Source organism: Ranitomeya imitator, chromosome 6 (genome assembly GCF_032444005.1).
Source record: "Ranitomeya imitator isolate aRanImi1 chromosome 6, aRanImi1.pri, whole genome shotgun sequence".
Lineage (NCBI taxonomy): Eukaryota > Metazoa > Chordata > Amphibia > Anura > Dendrobatidae > Ranitomeya > Ranitomeya imitator.
In genome coordinates, this window is record NC_091287.1 from 925513 (window position 1) to 944412 (window position 18900).

Genomic DNA, 18900 nt, shown 5'->3' on the forward strand with positions numbered 1-18900 from the left:
GGCAATACTGGAGACCCTGGGGCAGATTTCTGGACACATTGAGGCAATGCTGGAGACCCTGGGGCAGACTTCTGGACACACTGGGGCAATGCTGGACACTGGGGCAGATTGCTGGACACACTGGGGGTAATATACTGGACACACTGGGGCAATGCTGGACACTGGGGGTAATATGCTGGACACACTGGGGCAGACTGCTGGACACACTGGGGAAAGGCTGGACACTGGGGCAGATTGCTGGACACACTGAGGGCAGATTGCTGGACACACTGGGGGTAATATGCTGGACATACTGGGGCAGATTGCTGGACACACTGGGGCAGATTGCTGGACAACATGGGGGTAATATGCTGGACACTGGGGCAGATTGCTGGACAACATGGGGGTAATATGCTGGACACACTGGGGGCAGGACTTGAGGCATGGGCAGAATGTAGATACGGGGCATGATTGGAGACACGGGGCAGGATTGGATCATGGGGCAGGACGGATACGATGGAGGCTGGTGGGGCAGGATGGGGAGATCATATGGGGTAGAATGGATACTCATGAGGGCAGGATACGACAACATATGGCTGGAGCCAGGAATGAGATAAACGGGGCCAGGGTGGGGAATATTATTACCATAGGGGCTAATTAAGGGATATTGTTACTGCAGTGATGTATTTATTTTATTTTTTGAGTATACTGTTTTAAATGGGGGGGCGGTCCTGTTACTGTGCAGAGTGATACTATATCACCTTTTTTTCTTCATGTGGTGTAATGTAGAAGTTGTGAAAAATTAAGTAATGTGTTCTGCAAGCGGAGCTCGAGATAACTGTGTTATTTCCTGCAGGAACGAGTCCTGGCTGGAAGGAATGATGGCGGTCTGTGCTGGATAAAAGATGAAGGACTTCACCTAGAGACGTCACTGGTGAGTCAGTGTTACCTATACACTGACACTATACACTGTATACTATATAGAGGTCCTGTGTATAATGTCACCAGTGATCTCTGTATTACCTCTACACAGACACTGCATACTAAGTACAGATCTCCTGTGAATACTGGCACTTATGGTGATAGTATTGTGGTTTTTTTTTTTATTACTGATCAGTATTGTAGTATTCAGTCACTATGTGGTGGTAATATGTGGTCTGGAAATGGTGCGGTGGTATTTGTCCCTTGTATGTAGTATTATTCGGTCACTATGTGGCCTGGTCATGGTGTGGTGGTATTAAGTCACAGGTGTGGCATGTGGGGGTGACACCATTAGGCCCAGTTTAAGTTCTACAAAACAGGAAAACCATTTTTGGTAACCTTTGTGTGTATTGAGCTGGGATGGGGGGGGGGGCGCCAAACTCGGGAACAGCCCCGGGCGGCAAAAGCTCTAGCTACGCCTCTGCTATAACATAGGAATGAAGGAGGAATATAGAGGGAGCAAATAATGTGCATAAATGTGCAGTATTATAGTAGTTGTATTCTTGTACATAGGAGCAGTATTATAGTAGTTATATTCTTGTACATAGGGGCAGTATTATAGTAGCTATATTCTTGTACATAGGAGCAGTATTATAGTAGTTATATTCCTGTACATAGGGGCAGTATTATAGTAGCTATATTCTTGTACATAGGGGACAGTATTATAGTAGTTATATACTTGTACATAGGAGCAGTATTATAGTAGTTATATTCTTGTACATAGGAGCAGTATTATAGTAGTTGTATTCTTGTACATAGGGGGCAGTATTATAGTAGTTATATTCTTGTACATAGGAGCAGTATTATAGTAGTTATATTCTTGTACATAGGAGCAGTATTATAGTAGTTGTATTCTTGTACATAGGGGGCAGTATTATAGTAGTTATATTCTTGTACATAGGAGCAGTATTATAGTAGTGATATTCTTGTACATAGGAGCAGTATTATAGTAGTTATATTCTTGTATATAGGAGCAGTATTATAGTAGTTGTATTCTTGTACATAGGGGGCAGTATTATAGTAGTTATATTCTTGTACATAGGAGCAGTATTATAGGAGTTATATTCTTGTACATAGAAGGCCGTATTATAGTAGTTATATTCTTGTACATAGGGGCAGTATTATATTAGTTATATTCTTGAACATAGGAGCAGTATTATAGTAGTTATATTCTTGTACATAGGGGGCAGTATTATAGTAGTTATTTTTGTACATAGGAGCGGTATTATATTAGTTATATTCTTGAACATAGGAGCAGTATTATAGTAGTTATATTCTTGTACATAGGGGGCAGTATTATAGTAGTTATATTCTTGTACATAGGAGCAGTATTATAGTAGTTATCTTCATGTATATAGGGGGGCAGTATTATAGTAGTTATATTCTTGTACATAGAAGGCAGTATTATAGTAGTTATATTCTTGTACATAGGAGCAGTATTATAGTAGTTATCTTCATGTATATAGGGGGGCAGTATTATAGTAGTTATATTCTTGTACATAGGGGCAGTATTATAGTAGTTATATTCTTGTACATAGGAGCAGTATTATAGTAGTTGTATTCTTGTACATAGGGGGCAGTATTATAGTAGTTATATTCTTGTACATAGGAGCAGTATTATAGTAGTGATATTCTTGTACATAGGAGCAGTATTATAGTAGTTATATTCTTGTATATAGGAGCAGTATTATAGTAGTTGTATTCTTGTACATAGGGGGCAGTATTATAGTAGTTATATTCTTGTACATAGGAGCAGTATTATAGGAGTTATATTCTTGTACATAGAAGGCCGTATTATAGTAGTTATATTCTTGTACATAGGGGCAGTATTATATTAGTTATATTCTTGAACATAGGAGCAGTATTATAGTAGTTATATTCTTGTACATAGGGGGCAGTATTATAGTAGTTATTTTTGTACATAGGAGCGGTATTATATTAGTTATATTCTTGAACATAGGAGCAGTATTATAGTAGTTATATTCTTGTACATAGGTGGCAGTATTATAGTAGTTATATTCTTGTACATAGGAGCAGTATTATAGTAGTTATCTTCATGTATATAGGGGGGCAGTATTATAGTAGTTATATTCTTGTACATAGAAGGCAGTATTATAGTAGTTATATTCTTGTACATAGGAGCAGTATTATAGTAGTTATCTTCATGTATATAGGGGGGCAGTATTATAGTAGTTATATTCTTGTACATAGGGGCAGTATTATAGTAGTTATATTCTTCTACATAGGAGCAGTATTATAGTAGTTATCTTCATGTATATATGATCAGTATTATAGTAGTTATCTTCATGTATATAGGGGGGCAGTATTAAAGTGTTATAGAAATTTGTTTAGATAAATCTATCCCAGTGTCTGCAGCATCCGTTCCAAATTAGGCTGAGTTTTCGCACTCGGACAAATGACACCGCACACCAAGGTGACAGAATAATATTTTCTCAACACCATACTTTATTATGGTAACATATGCTTTCATAGTTGCATATAGAAGGGAGGTTAGTTAATGATCCTATGGTCAAGCTTCTCTGTTATTGGTTATCTAAATATATGAAATATTGCGGTTAAGGCATAGCAACAGGCTGATTAAGCAAATAATATGTAACTGTCACTTTTTCTGTAATCTGGCCAAAGTTCAGATATCTTGAGTTCCTCTTCATCTCTGGAAAGTCCCAAGGCATTGTCTGGTCTTCAGCGGCTATTTTAAGCAATTGATTATAATCTATATTTTACCTGTTAGTTTAATGTATATACTCAAGTGAATCTATATATTTTATATATTTCCATCAAAATAGTAGTTATATTCTTGTACATAGGAGCAGTATTATAGTAGTTATATTCTTGTACATAGAGGCAGTATTATAGTAGTTATATTCTTGTACATAGGAGCAGTATTATAGTAGTTATATTCCTGTACATAGGGGCAGTATTATAGTAGTTATATTCTTGTACATAGGAGCAGTATTATAGTAGTTATATTCTTGTACATAGAGGCAGTATTATAGTAGTTATATTCCTGTACATAGGAGCAGTATTATAGTAGTTATATTCCTGTACATAGGAGCAGTATTATAGTAGTTATATTCTTGTACATAGGAGCAGTATTATAGTAGTTATATTCTTGTACATAGGAGCAGTATTATAGTAGTTATATTCTTGTACATAGAGGCAGTATTATAGTAGTTATATTCTTGTACATGGGGATCAGTATTATAGTAGTTATATTCTTGTACATAGGGGGAAGTATTATAGTAGTTATATTCTTGTACATAGGAGCAGTATTATAGTAGTTATATTCTTGTACATAGGGGCAGTATTATAGTAGTTATATTCTTGTACATATGAGTAGTATTATAGTAGTTATATTCTTGTACATGGGGATCAGTATTATAGTAGTTATATTCTTGTACATAGGGGGAAGTATTATAGTAGTTATATTCTTGTACATAGGAGCAGTATTATAGTAGTTATATTCTTGTACATAGGAGCAGTATTATAGTAGTTATATTCTTGTACATAGGAGCAGTATTATAGTAGTTATATTCTTGGACATAGGGGCAGTATTATAGTAGTTATATTCTTGTACATAGGAGCAGTATTATAGTAGTTATATTCTTGTACATAGGGGGCGGTATTATAGTAGTTATATCTTGTACATAGGGGCAGTATTATAGTAGTTATATTCCTGTACATAGGAGCAGTATTATAGTAGTTATATTCTTGTACATATGAGCAGTATTATAGTAGTTATATTCTTGTACATAGGAGCAGTATTATAGTAGTTATATTCTTGTACATAGGGGGCGGTATTATAGTAGTTATATCTTGTACATAGGGGCAGTATTATAGTAGTTATATTCTTGTACATAGGGGGCAGTATTTTAGCAGTTATATTCTTGTACGTAATGCCAGTATTATAGTAGTTATATTCTTGTAAATAGGAGCAGTATTATAGTAGTTATATTCTTGTACATAGGAGCAGTATTATAGTAGTTATATTCTTGTACATAGGAGCAGTATTATAGTGGTTATATTCTTGTACATAGGAGCGGTATTATAGTAGTTATATTCTTGTACATAGGGGGCAGTATTATAGTAGTTATATTCTTGTATATAGGAGCAGTATTATAGTAGTTATATTCTTGTACATAGGGGCAGTATTATAGTAGTTATATTCTTGTACATAGGGAGCAGTATTATAGTAGTTATATTCTTGTACATAGGGGGCAGTATTATAGTAGTTATATTCTTGTAAATAGGAGCAGTATTATAGTAGTTATATTCTTGTACATAGGGGCAGTATTATAGTAGTTATATTCTTGTACATAGGGGCAGTATTATAGTAGTTATATTCTTGTACATAGGAGCAGTATTATAGTAGTTATATTCTTGTACATAGGAGCAGTATTATAGTAGTTATATTCTTGTACATAGGGGGCAGTATTATAGTAGTTATATTCTTGTACATAGGGGCAGTATTATAGTAGTTATATTCTTGTACATAGGGGCAGTATTATAGTAGTTATATTCTTGTATATAGGAGCAGTATTATAGTAATTATATTCTTGTACATAGGAGCAGTATTATAGTAGTTATATTCTTGTATATAGGAGCAGTATTATAGTAATTATATTCTTGTACATAGGAGCAGTATTATAGTAGTAGTTATTTGCTGAGCAATAGATGTTAGTATTATAGCAGTTCTTGTCCGAGTAGTGGGGGGTGCAGTAATTATAATCATTAATACTTGTACAGTAAAGATTAGTAAATATATATCAGTAGTACAAGGTGTAATAGCAGGAGAAGCCACTAATGAGAATATAAAACATTAATACTATCTTTAATTATCCCCAATAATACCTTTGATTTTAGGTGTGAACGTTGAAAGACCATTGGTAACCACTAAGTATGGAGAACTACGGGGCATCACAGTGCCGGTGAAGGAGACATCTAGGGCCATAGATGGATTTTTCGGAGTTCCTTTTGCGAAACCTCCTGTGGGACCACTGAGATTTGGTAACCCCGAACCTCCGGAGCCTTGGAAATCTGTCATTGATGCCTCCTATCCTCCTCCCATGTGAGTGTCATGTATTTGTGATGAGGCTGTAGTGACATATTGTGTGTACATATTTACTGTATGTATGTATAGAATTTCACGTTATCAGGTAGGCCTTAGGTAGCTTTCCCACAGGCACTGGATTCTTGTGTCATAACAATGTGACGTTTATTTCCGTAGGTTGCACAGCATCGAAATAAAGCCATAACCACAAAATTCCTAGCCTTGTCCAGGCACCATGGCTGTGATTTTTATTGTATTTCTGACTTGAAAAAAGCCTGTTGGGGCCAAAATGTTGCATAGTCTACCTCATTTTTGTAATTTCACCATGCATTTTAAGGATGGAATAAAATCTACACTTTATCCAAACTTTCTGTTGTGCTGTGGAGACATGGGGGTCAGTGGATGCTCTAGTCCACTAGCACATACCACTTAACACTTGCTGTCACAATCCAATTTTGAATTTGTGGCAGATCTGGTTGCCTCAGTTTAAGATCTTTTTTTCTTTCTGGTCATCGGGGGTTAATGCAGTCCCTCCCCCTTCCCCGGTGGCCGCTGATGTTACTGCATTGCTGCTGGCTCAGCTGATGTTTGTGGTGACCACTCCCTCCATCCTTTAAGAGGTCACCTGGTTCATCAGCTGACTGTCGGTGTTAGTTCATTCTTCAGCGACCAAGCCAGGAGTAGGAGCTAGCTGGGAACTGTTGTTCTACAGCTGTGTCCGTTGTATCTGGTGTTTCTTCCTGCTGTGCTGTGCCTTGCAGCATTAAGCTAAGTGTGGTTTTCCTTTTCCTTGTCTGTATACTCTGTTATGGTGATGTTTATACACTGGTGCAGTCCACTTCTCTTGGGGGGAGAGGGGGTCACTGATAGGGCCTGCACAGGAGACAGGGATACGCTGGCGGCTCAGTTCTCCTAACTTTCATAGGTACCCCTGAGATAAGGGAAAGCCAGGGCCCCTTATAGTGGCAGGGACAGGTGCGGGTCCCAGTACGCCGTCCTGCCCCTTTATCGCCGTTAACGCCGTGACATTAACACCGACCTTCACATTTTTTCTGGTGAGCCATGGCTTAGATGCAGGCCTTTGTCCAACTGCTTCAGACCCTCACCGACGAGTTTAAGGTGCTGCGTGGTGAGGTGGTGCAGCAGCTGCAGCATTTGGTGGGGTTTTGGGCTTCAGCCCATGTACATGCTCAATCAGAGCCCAAGAGATCTCTTCCTGACAGGTTCTCTGGTGGGAGAGTTACATTTTTGGTTTTTAAGGAGGCCTGTAAGTTATACTTTATTCTCCGCCCTCGTTCATCAGGGAGTAAGGAACAACGGGTGGAATCATCATTTCCCTTCTTAAAGGTGATCCCCAATACTGGACCTTCTCCCTGCCGACTGGTTCTCTATCTCTACGGTCAGTGGACGAGTTTTTTACAGCGCTGGTATATGGTGACCCGGACGGCGTCTCCTTGGCGGAATCCCGACTCCGTAAGATCAAGCAGGGGGGCCGGCCGGCGGAGGACTACTGTTCAGAGTTCAGGAGGTGGGCCACTGACACACAGTGGAATGACCCGGTCTTTAGGAGCCATTTTGTGCAGGGTCTGTCCCCTAGGTTACAAGATACTCTGGTGCAGTACGCCGCCCCCAAGTCATTTGAGGCCGCCATGTCCCTTGCCATCCAGGTGGATAGACGCTTGAGAGAGAGGCACACACCAAATGTGCCCCCTATAGTCCTTGCTAGGGAGGAGGACACACCTGGGCAGGCGGACGAACCCATGCAGCTGGGAGGAGTTGGATCCCAAACGGGGTTGTCTGGGGTTCGCCGTGGTGTGGGGGCATGTTTCTACTGTGGGCACACTGGTCATTTTATCAATGTCTGCCCAGCTCGCACCAAAATACCTGTTCCATCTAAAAAGCCATGTCCCCCTGGTTGTGTGGAAGGAAGAGACCAGGGAGTGTATATTTCCTCCATTTTTTCGTCTCAGTGTACTTTACCTGCTGAGGTGGTTGTTGGTGGGGTAACTGAGAATATTCCGGTGCTGGTGGACAGTGGAGCAGGAGTCAATTTGGTGAATGCTCATTTTGTCCAGACACATGGCCTGATGAGTAGGTCGCTAGCTAGACCCCTAAGCGTCCAGGCGATTGACTCTGTACGGCTCAGCCAGGGGACCATTACCCAAGTCGTTGACAATATACTTCTGCGTATAGGGGCTTGACATGAAGAGTACCTGTCATGTTACGTCTTGGAGGGCATACCAACTCCCATTGTCTTAGGTCTCCCTTGGTTGAAAAGACACAACCCTGTCATAGACTGGCAGTCCAGAGAAGTAGTCAGCTGGGGTCAGTCGTGTGAGGACTGCTGCCCTGGAGCTACGATCTCTGCCGTCCTTCTACAACCTACCCCTTCTTCTCCAGTGGGGGCATTAGAGGTGCTTAAAGGAAGTAGGGGCAAGACTTTACCCTCAGGAGGAGGGGTCAGAGGAGGATGGTGGTTCCCTCGGTGCATAGTGGGGGTGTGAGTATGGTGACACAGGGGGATGCCTCTGTTGTCGGTTCTGTAAAGAGTTCACCATCTTGTGGCAGACGCATGCGTGAAAATAAACGTTCAGTGTGTGTGAATGACTACTTTTGGGTGTCCACCAAAAATATCAGGTGGAAGGGTGGAACTGGAATCTGGAGTTCGAGGGTAATCGGGCCAAATCGGGTGTCAGCCATTGTCAGTTCGAATACTTACCAGTTGGAGTTACCCTCAATAATGCCCATACACAACTCATTCCACAGGTCGGCGCTCTGGAGATTTGTGCCGCCTACGTTGTCTTCTCCACCGTGCTGTGTCCACCGTAAACCTGAGGGTCAGGTGACTGGGGAGGTGAACTCTGGTGAATCGAGTCGTTCTCACTGTAGGTTGCTTACTGGTGAGGTCCAGTGTTGAGGGTCCAGAGGCCCCTCATTGAAAGGGGGGTACTGTCACGATCCAATTTTTTATTTGTGGCAGATCTGGTTGCCTCAGTTTAAGACCTTTTTTCCTTTCTGGTGATCGGGGGTTAATGCAGTTTTTTCCCCCCGGTGGCTGCTGATGTTATTGCATTGCTGCTGGGTCGGCTGATGTTTGTGGTGACCACTCCCTCCATCCTTTAAGAGGTCACCTGGTTCATCAGCTGACTGTCGGTGTTAGTTCATTCCTCAGCGACCAAGCCAGGAGTAGGAGCTAGCTGGGAACTGTTGTTCTACAGCTGTGTCCGTTGTATCTGGTGTTTCTTCCTGCTGTGCTGTGCCTTGCAGCATTAAGCTAAGTGTGGTTTTCCTTTTCCTTGTCTGTATACTCTGTATGGTGATATTTATACACTGGTGCAGTCCACCTCTCTTGGGGGGAGAGGGGGTCACTGATAGGGCCTGCACAGGAGACAGGGATACGCTGGCGGCTCAGGCCTCCTAACCTTCATAGGTACCCCTGAGATAAGGGAAAGCCAGGGCCCCTTATAGTGGCAAGGACAGGTGCGGGTTCCAGTACGCCGTCCTGCCCCTTTATCGCCGTTAACGGTGTGACACTTGCTCTCTCTTCCTGTGGGCAGAACACTACTCAGACAACTCCAGGGTGTGGCAATAATTTAGTGAACCACCAACAAACAATAGCATGTAGAACAGTCCCAGCAACATAGCCAAGGTGGCGTAAGTTACAGAGTCTCCCTTTCGCCAGTATTAGAGCTGCTTCCAGGGCCGATTACCCCCACCAGTGGCACCCCGCTTTTTGTGGGCCCTCCACAGATAGTAGGTAACGACATGCTTAGGAAGATAGCCAAGAGCAGTGAGATATATACCAGGTGGCCTGATTGTCCCAACCTGGATTCTTCGAGACATCCCAGGAGATCAGTGATGGTCAATAAAGCAGATCTGTGTTCTTAGTTTGGGGCCTTGGTCTCCTAAGCTAACATTCTGTAGACTCCCCTGGAACAGAGGCACAATCTCGTTATATAGTTCACAACTTTCCTTCCTTAGATTATTTATAGTTTATCCTTGAATGTTTGCAGGTCAACAAACTGCATGGACCATTACAATGTGTAATCGACATAACAGCAAACATCATTGTTCAGTGACTCTGCATCCCTTTTTTGCAAAGATAACAGTACAATAAACTGTAGGAGCTGATAGAAGAGGTAAATATTCTTCCATTTACAAATTCGTTCATTTACAAATATTAATTCAACCTACAAACAGAGTCAAAACTTCAGACAACAGTTTATGATTTTGGGCCTACTGAATTATGTCTGGCATAATGAAGAAGAAATGCTGTGTCATCACAGGTGCCTTGGAATCTTAGCAACACTATAGGTACCTGCCACTGGGTAAGGAACTTGTGCTCTCCTGTCGTCACTAACACAAGTCCCTGATCTCCAGGCTTACATTTTCTCCCCTGAACTTACCTATTATACCTCCTGGATTTTTCCTTTTGCACCTTGAGGAGGCACTTTTTTACCTGTCCCATGAAACATCAGATCATTATGCCTGGCCAATTTCGGAAATTATCGTCTCCCAACTCCTGAGGAACACCATTTAACACACATTTTCAAAACTATCTTCTACCTTTAACTCCTTGAGCAGTTGTCCTGGGACTCCTCCAGGACAGGGATATTGGTTTCATGAGATACTTCCTCATCCTCCTTTCTAGCCTGTAGAATGAACAGAAATTCACGTTTACATCATGTGCCTTTGTTACTATAGCCGACTACTAGCGGCATTCTGGACCACTTGGGTGCTACGGCTTCAGCCCATGAGTCTCAGAACAAAGGAAAATCTCGACTGATAACAATAGCATGCAACAAGTCCTTGACCGATCCCACTTGTTGAGACACGGAACCACAGGATACGAATATGTCATCTTGGGCAATAGGATAGTTCTTAGCATCTCTGTGGATTCACCTTACCCCCACCCTCTTCCCAGAGACTAGCACATGCAGAACTGTGGACCTTGTCAGGGTCATCAAGCTCCCTGAGTCCAGAAGTCTTGTCACTTGGACACAGTTCACACTTACCTGGCACTCCTGAGGCATGGCAGGCAGGATAGATGAAGTAGAAGTAGCTCCAGCCACAGACAATTAGCTGATATTTACCTCGGGGCACGACACCTTGCTAACAGATAATGATGCAAGGTTTACCCTTTGAAAACCCAGCTCTGACCCGTCCTGGGTCTTTCGGCACCCTACCAGATGTGGTCTTGGGCCCTTTGTTTTCTGTATCCCAGAACAGTGACCTCAAGCTCCCTTGACTACACAGGGTGTTCTCCATGGCCAAGTATCTTTCCACAAGGCTCACAAAGTCATCTGCATTCTGGGGATTCCCTTGGGCAAAACCAGCTTTGCATAGATTTAGGTAGTGAGTTGATAAATCAGTCCACCACCATTGTGCCTGAGAGCAAGTCTCAGGCTGCAATCAAATTTGCACCATATGTAACAGATCAAACAGCAGAGAACAGGGGGGCTTGTCCAATTAGTAGCGCCAGAGGTGCACCCGTTGCACCCAAACTGCCAGGGTGACGCTCCAACCTGCCATAATCTCCACCTTTAGCTTGCCGAAGTCCTTGCCGAAGCTTGCCGTACTGCAGAGCACGGCCATAGTCTGCTTTCTGCTGCTTTCGGATAAGATATGGAGCTAGAGCCTTTGCTCTGGGGACAGTTTCTCCCTGTCTGCCACTATTTTAAATACAGTAAGAAAAGCCTTAACCACATCCTCCAGAGTCATTTTCTACAAGGCATCCCATACAGTTCCCCTTACACAGATACCTTCACTTTGGTTGGCGTGAGGTGCCATCTCCCTGGCCTGGACAATTTCTGCCAAGAGAGTCATCTGCTGCTGCTGCTGAAACTGTTACTGCTGCTGTTGATACTCTTGGATCAAGAGTTTGTTGGTTTCTTGTTGGTCCTGCTGCTTCTGCAGCATAGTAGTCTGGGCCAGTTCCTTAACAAGCTCCTCCATGGTTTCAGACTGTTTTCAATGCTGTAACCCAGGATATTTACTGTACTCTTTTGGACTCTGCTGTGCATTCAAACACCAATATTAGGGATTCAAGCTCTTTTTTAGGCATTAGGAAGCGTTCACACATGAACTGGATTCTTGTGTCAAAGCAATGTGACGATTATTTCCACAGATTGCATAGCACCAAAAAAAAACAACAAAACCCATAAACTCAAAATCCCTAGCCTTAAGGTACCTTCACACATAACGATATCGTTAACAATATTGTTGCAACGTCACGTTTTTTGTGACGTAGCAACGATCCCGCTAATGATCTCGTTATGTGTGACAGCGACCAACGATCAGGCCCCTGCTGGGAGATCGTTGGTCGTGGGGAATGATCAGGACCTTTTTTTGGTCGCTGATCACCCGCTGTCATCGCTAGATCGGCGTGTGTGACGCCGATCCAGCAATGTGTTCACTTGTAATCAGGGTAAATATCGGGTTACTAAGCGCAGGGCCGCGCTTAGTAACCCGATATTTACCCTGGTTACCATTGTAAAAGTTAGAAAAAAATACAGTACATACTTACATTCTGATGTCTGTCGCGTCCCCCGGCGTCAGCTTCCCTGCACTGACTGTCAGCGCCGGCCGGAAAGCAGAGCACAGCGGTGACATCACCTCTGTGCTCTGACTCTGCTTTATGGCCGGCGCCGTGGGACGTGACAGACATCAGAATGTGAGTATGTAGTGTTTTTTTTTTTTACTTTTACAATGGTAACCAGGGTAAATATCGGGTTACTAAGCGCGGCCCTGCACTTAGTAACCCGATGTTTACCCGGTGACTTCGATTCATAGAAAAACAGCCGCACACAAATATTTGGAGTTTTTTTTCAAATGCAAAGAAAGAGTAGTTTATTGAATTCACCACAGAAGTATAGTAGCGTAGAGGTAACGTTTCGGCCCCAAGGCGGGCCTTTGTCAAACCTCACTTGTTGTAGAGAAAGGTATGGTAAAGAAGGACCCCGCAGAGACGGGACAGACAATGGAGATAAGCAGGCTCCAACAGGAGAGAACACTGGACGATGCGTGGAATGCTTGGAGGCTAAAGCAAGAAAAGTGATCCCAGTCAGGGCTGCGGGTCCGGGTTGTAGGGGTACCTACACATCACTACAGGTACCCCTACAACCCGGACCCGCAGCCCTGACTGGGATCACTTTTCTTGCTTTAGCCTCCAAGCATTCCACGCATTGTCCAGTGTTCTCTCCTGTTGGAGCCTGCTTATCTCCATTGTCTGTCCCGTCTCTGCGGGGTCCTTCTTTACCATACCTTTCTCTACAACAAGTGAGGTTTGACAAAGGCCCGCCTTGGGGCCGAAACGTTACCTCTACGCTACTATACTTCTGTGGTGAATTCAATAAACTACTCTTTCTTTGCATTTGAAAAAAAACTCCAAATATTTGTGTGCGGCTGTTTTTCTATGAATCGATTGGTCTACTGGATGGTATCCAGGTTCAGCCTGCACCTGTCTCTTTTGATTTAAGAGTGCACGCCATCTCTATTTATATTACCCGGTGACTTCGGCATCGTTGAAGACAGTTTCAATGATGCCGAAGTCTTTTCCCTGATCGTTGGTCGCTGGAGAGAGCTGTCTGTGTGACAGCTCCCCAGCGACCACACAACGACTTACCAACGATCACGGCCAGGTCGTATCGCTGGTCGTGATCGTTGTTAAGTCGTTTAGTGTAACGGTACCTTTAGCCATGTGCAGACACTTACTAAACAAATTAGACTTTGGATACTCACAGCCGGCTGTGATACTCCCAGTTCAGTCAAACAAAAACGGCTATTATCCATAGCAGCCACTGATACTTGCAGATTGGTGCACAAGGTCTGTGCAGACTCTTCTTAGAGAGAGACTCAGCTTATCTCTCTTCGGCTCCAACACAAATCCACTCTGGTCAGCTTCCCCCAGCTGACACTAAGGAGAACATCTAGCATTCAGTGATGTCAGTGATTTTTTTTTTCTACTATGGATTCTGTATATTTCAGGTGTTTACAGTTAGAAGACCATCGGGTAGAAGTAAATTACCCATCCTCTTCACGGCTGCCCCGTTCCTCAGAAGATTGCCTGTACCTGAATGTGTTCACTCCGGCCGACAGAGACAAGAAATCTAAGTTACCTGTAAGTATCTGCAGTGTTTAACTATACTAATGCCCCGAGCGTGTCCTCACAGCTGTGTGCGCCCTGCTGGGAGTGTCAGAATGTTGTCAGTTTGTTCTTAATTATACAGTATGTTGTTTCAGACTTTGTTGATATTAAATGTTAGAGTTTCGTTCTGTGCTTTTCTATTAGTTTCTTACTTTTATTCTTTGTTTCATATTGTTAAATCAAATTAATTTTTTATTTCAATTCTGCATTGGTAAATTGCTTTACCCTCATATCAGGTTTAGCTGACATTCCATGTGTTAAATCTGTACACATACCCCAGTGTAAATGGGTATATATAGCCACGTGACACACAAGGAGACGGGAGGACACTTTTCACTTTACAGTGACACCAGGCAGAGAGTCTGGACGCTGAGCAGCTGACTTTTAAGCTAACCCGTTCCTATTCCTGCAACATCTTCAGCCATGATATTGACACAGACAGACGCAAGCTTCCATTCTGGATCCCAGGAAAGATGGAGAACAAGCTTTGATATGGACAAATGGACAATCTCTTTGTAACTATTTCACCTATTTTATGTTTTGCTTCAATTATTCTTTTTGCTGGAGAATCCAATTAACCACCATTTCTTTATAAGAAACATTGTGACATTTTCTTTGGAGTATCGCATCTGGTAAACAGTCCTGAATACATAAATATACAAATAAAATAAATATACGAAATAAATATATTTAACACATTTCTCCTATAATAGGTATATGAGCGATATCTACTGCACTATATAACACTATGTGCTGTTTCTGAGGAGGTTACCAGTGGTAGGCCTGGAAGAACAATGACTTTTCCCATAAATTTTATTCTGTTCCCAGTGGCGTAGGAAGAGGGGTGCGGGGGGGGCGGTCCGCCCCGGGCGGCACAATGCTGGGGGCGGCCGGCGCTGCAGAAGATAAAAAAAAAAAAAAGACGCCCCTTTAAATCTTCGGGCGGCGCCGTCCGCCGCCACGACCAGGGCCAGCTCCCCCCACCCCCGGGTCCCGCCCCCCGCTCTATACTCACCTCTCCTGGTTCCTGCGGCTTCAGCGTCCTCTGACTCTGCGACGTCTCAGAGCAGAGGGCGCGATGACGTCACTACTGTGCGCGCCGCTCAGCCTCTCTGTCCTGAGCGTCGCAGAGCCGGAGAGACGCTGACTGCACCGGACCTGCGCTAGGAACGGGAGAGGTGAGGATTTTACTTTTTTTTTTTTTTCTTTATGTCTGACTGTCTGGGGCTGGGGCAATGCTGGAGACCATGGGGCAGATTGCTGGACACACTGGGGCAATACATGAGACCATGGGGCAGATTGCTGGACACACTGGGGCAATACATGAGACCATGGGGCAGATTGCTGGACACACTGGGGCAATACATGAGACCATGGGGCAGATTGCTGGACACACTGGGGCAATACATGAGACCATGGGGCAGAATGCTGGACACACTGGGGCAATACAGGAGACCATGGGGCAGAATGCTGGACACACTGGGGCAATACAGGAGACCATGGGGCAGATTGCTGGACACACTGGGGCAATACTGGAGACCATGGGGCAGAATGCTGGACACACTGGGGCAGTACAGGAGACTATGGGGCAGATTGCTGGACACACTGGGGCAATACATGAGACCATGGGGCAGAATGCTGGACACACTGGGGCAATACAGGAGACCATGGGGCAGATTGCTGGACACACTGGGGCAATACTGGAGACCATGGGGCAGATTGCTGGACACACTGGGGCAATACATGAGACCATGGGGCAGATTGCTGGACACACTGGGGCAATACATGAGACCATGGGGCAGAATGCTGGACACACTGGGGCAATACAGGAGACCATGGGGCAGAATGCTGGACACACTGGGGCAATACAGGAGACCATGGGGCAGATTGCTGGACACACTGGGGCAATACTGGAGACCATGGGGCAGAATGCTGGACACACTGGGGCAGTACAGGAGACTATGGGGCAGAATGCTGGACACACTGGGGCAATACTGGAGACCCTGGGGCAGATTGCTGGACACACTGGGGCAATACTGGAGACCCTGGGGCAGATTTCTGGACACATTGAGGCAATGCTGGAGACCCTGGGGCAGACTTCTGGACACACTGGGGCAATGCTGGACACTGGGGCAGATTGCTGGACACACTGGGGGTAATATACTGGACACACTGGGGCAGACTGCTGGACACACTGGGGAAAGGCTGGACACTGGGGCAGATTGCTGGACACACTGAGGGCAGATTGCTGGACACACTGGGGGTAATATGCTGGACATACTGGGGCAGATTGCTGGACACACTGGGGCAGATTGCTGGACAACATGGGGGTAATATGCTGGACACACTGGGGCAGATTGCTGGACAACATGGGGGTAATATGCTGGACACACTGGGGCAGATTGCTGGACAACATGGGGGTAATATGCTGGACACACTGGGGGCAGGACTTGAGGCATGGGCAGAATGTAGATACGGGGCATGATTGGAGACACGGGGCAGGATTGGATCATGGGGCAGGACGGATACGATGGAGGCTGGTGGGGCAGGATGGGGAGATCATATGGGGTAGAATGGATACTCATGAGGGCAGGATGCGAGAACATATGGCTGGAGCCAGGAATGAGAAACGGGGCCAGGGTGGGGAATATTATTACCATAGGGGCTAATTAAGGGATATTATTACTGCAGTGATGTATTTATTTTATTTTTTGAGTATACTGTTTTAAATGGGGGGGCGGTCCTGTTACTGTGCAGAGTGACACTATATCACCTTTTTTTCTTCATGTGGTGTAATGTAGAAGTTGTGAAAAATTAAGTAATGTGTTCTGCAAGCGGAGCTCGAGATAACTGTGTTATTTCCTGCAGGAACGAGTCCTGGCTGGAAGGAATGATGGCGGTCTGTGCTGGATGAAAGATGAAGGACTTCACCTAGAGACGTCACTGGTGAGTCAGTGTTACCTATACACTGACACTATACACTGTATACTATATAGAGGTCCTGTGTATAATGTCACCAGTGATCTCTGTATTACCTCTACACAGACACTGCATACTAAGTACAGATCTCCTGTGAATACTGGCACTTATGGTGATAGTATTGTGGTTTTTTTTTTTATTACTGATCAGTATTGTAGTATTCAGTCACTATGTGGTGGTAATATGTGGTCTGGAAATGGTGCGGTGGTATTTGTCCCTTGTATGTAGTATTATTCGGTCACTATGTGGCCTGGTCATGGTGTGGTGGTATTAAGTCACAGGTGTGGCATGTGGGGGTGACACCATTAGGCCCAGTTTAAGTTCTACAAAACAGGAAAACCATTTTTGGTAACCTTTGTGTGTATTGAGCCGGGGGGGGGGGGGTGGCGCCAAACTCGGGAACAGCCCCGGGCGGCAAAAGCTCTAGCTACGCCTCTGCGTGCGGTCCTGCCTGCTCCGCGCTGTATCTAAGCTGACACGTGCGGTCCTGTCTGCTCCGCGCTGTATCTAAGCTGACACGTGCGGTCCTGCCTGCTCCGTGCTGTATCTAAGCTGACACGTGCGGTCCTGCCTGCTCCATTCTGTATCTAAGCTGACACGTGCGGCCCTGCCTGCTCCGTGCTGTATCTAAGCTGACACGTGCGGTCCTGCCTGCTCCGTGCTGTATCTAAGCTGACACGTGCGGTCCTCCTGCTCCGTGCTGTATCTAAGCTGACACGTGTGGTCCTGCCTGCTCCGCGCTGTATCTAAGCTGACACGTGCGGTCCTGCCTGCTCCGCGCTGTATCTAAGCCTGACACGTGCAGCCCTGCCTGTTCCGCGCTGTATCTAAGCTGACACGTGCGGCCCTGCCTGCTCCGCGCTGTATCTAAGCCTGACACGTGCGGTCCTGCCTGCTCCGTGCTGTATCTAAGCCTGACACGTGCGGTCCTGCCTGCTCCCCGCTGTATCTAAGCTGACACGTGCGGTCCTGCCTGCTCCGTGCTGTATCTAAGCTGACACGTGCGGTCCTGCCTGCTCCGTGCTGTATCTAAGTTGACACGTGCGGTCCTGCCTGCTCCGTGCTGTATCTAAGCTGACACGTGCGGTCCTGCCTGCTTTGCGCTGTATCTAAGCTGACACGTGCGGTCCTGCCTGCTCCGTGCTGTATCTAAGCTGACACGTGCGGTCCTGCCTGCTCCGCGCTGTATCTAAGCTGACACGTGCGGTCCTGCCTGCTCCGCGCTGTATCTAAGCTGACACGTGCGGTCCTGCCTGCTCCGCGCTGTATATAAGCTGACACGTGCGGTCCTTGCAGCTCCGCGCTGTATCTAAGCTGACACGTGCGGTCCTCCTGCTCCGTGCTGTATCTAAGCTGACACGTGCGGTCCTTCCTGCTCCGTGCTGTATCTAAGCTGACACGTGCGGTCCTGCCTGCTCCGTGCTGTATCTAAGCTGACACGTGCGGTCCTCCTGCTCCGTGCTGTATCTAAGCTGACACGTGCGGTCCTTCCTGCTCCGCGCTGTATCTAAGCTGACACGTGCGGTCCTGCCTGCTCCGCGCTGTATCTAAGCTGACACGTGCGGTCCTGCCTGCTCCGCGCTGTATCTAAGCTGACACGTGCGGTCCTTGCAGCTCCGCGCTGTATCTAAGCTGACACGTGCGGTCCTCCTGCTCCGTGCTGTATCTAAGCTGACACGTGCGGTCCTTCCTGCTCCGTGCTGTATCTAAGCTGACACGTGCGGTCCTGCCTGCTCCGTGCTGT

The 18900-nt window shown here is 45.2% G+C and overlaps 1 long non-coding RNA gene across 1 annotated transcript; it reads left to right on the forward strand.

Moving 5' to 3' along the window:
• Positions 1-3688: 3688 nt before the first annotated feature.
• LOC138643524 (uncharacterized) lies at positions 3689-14150 on the forward strand. Its single transcript, XR_011314160.1, has 3 exons — positions 3689-3707; positions 5845-6049; positions 14018-14150. It is a non-coding gene; the product is annotated as an uncharacterized lncRNA (long non-coding RNA).
• Positions 14151-18900: the final 4750 nt, after the last annotated feature.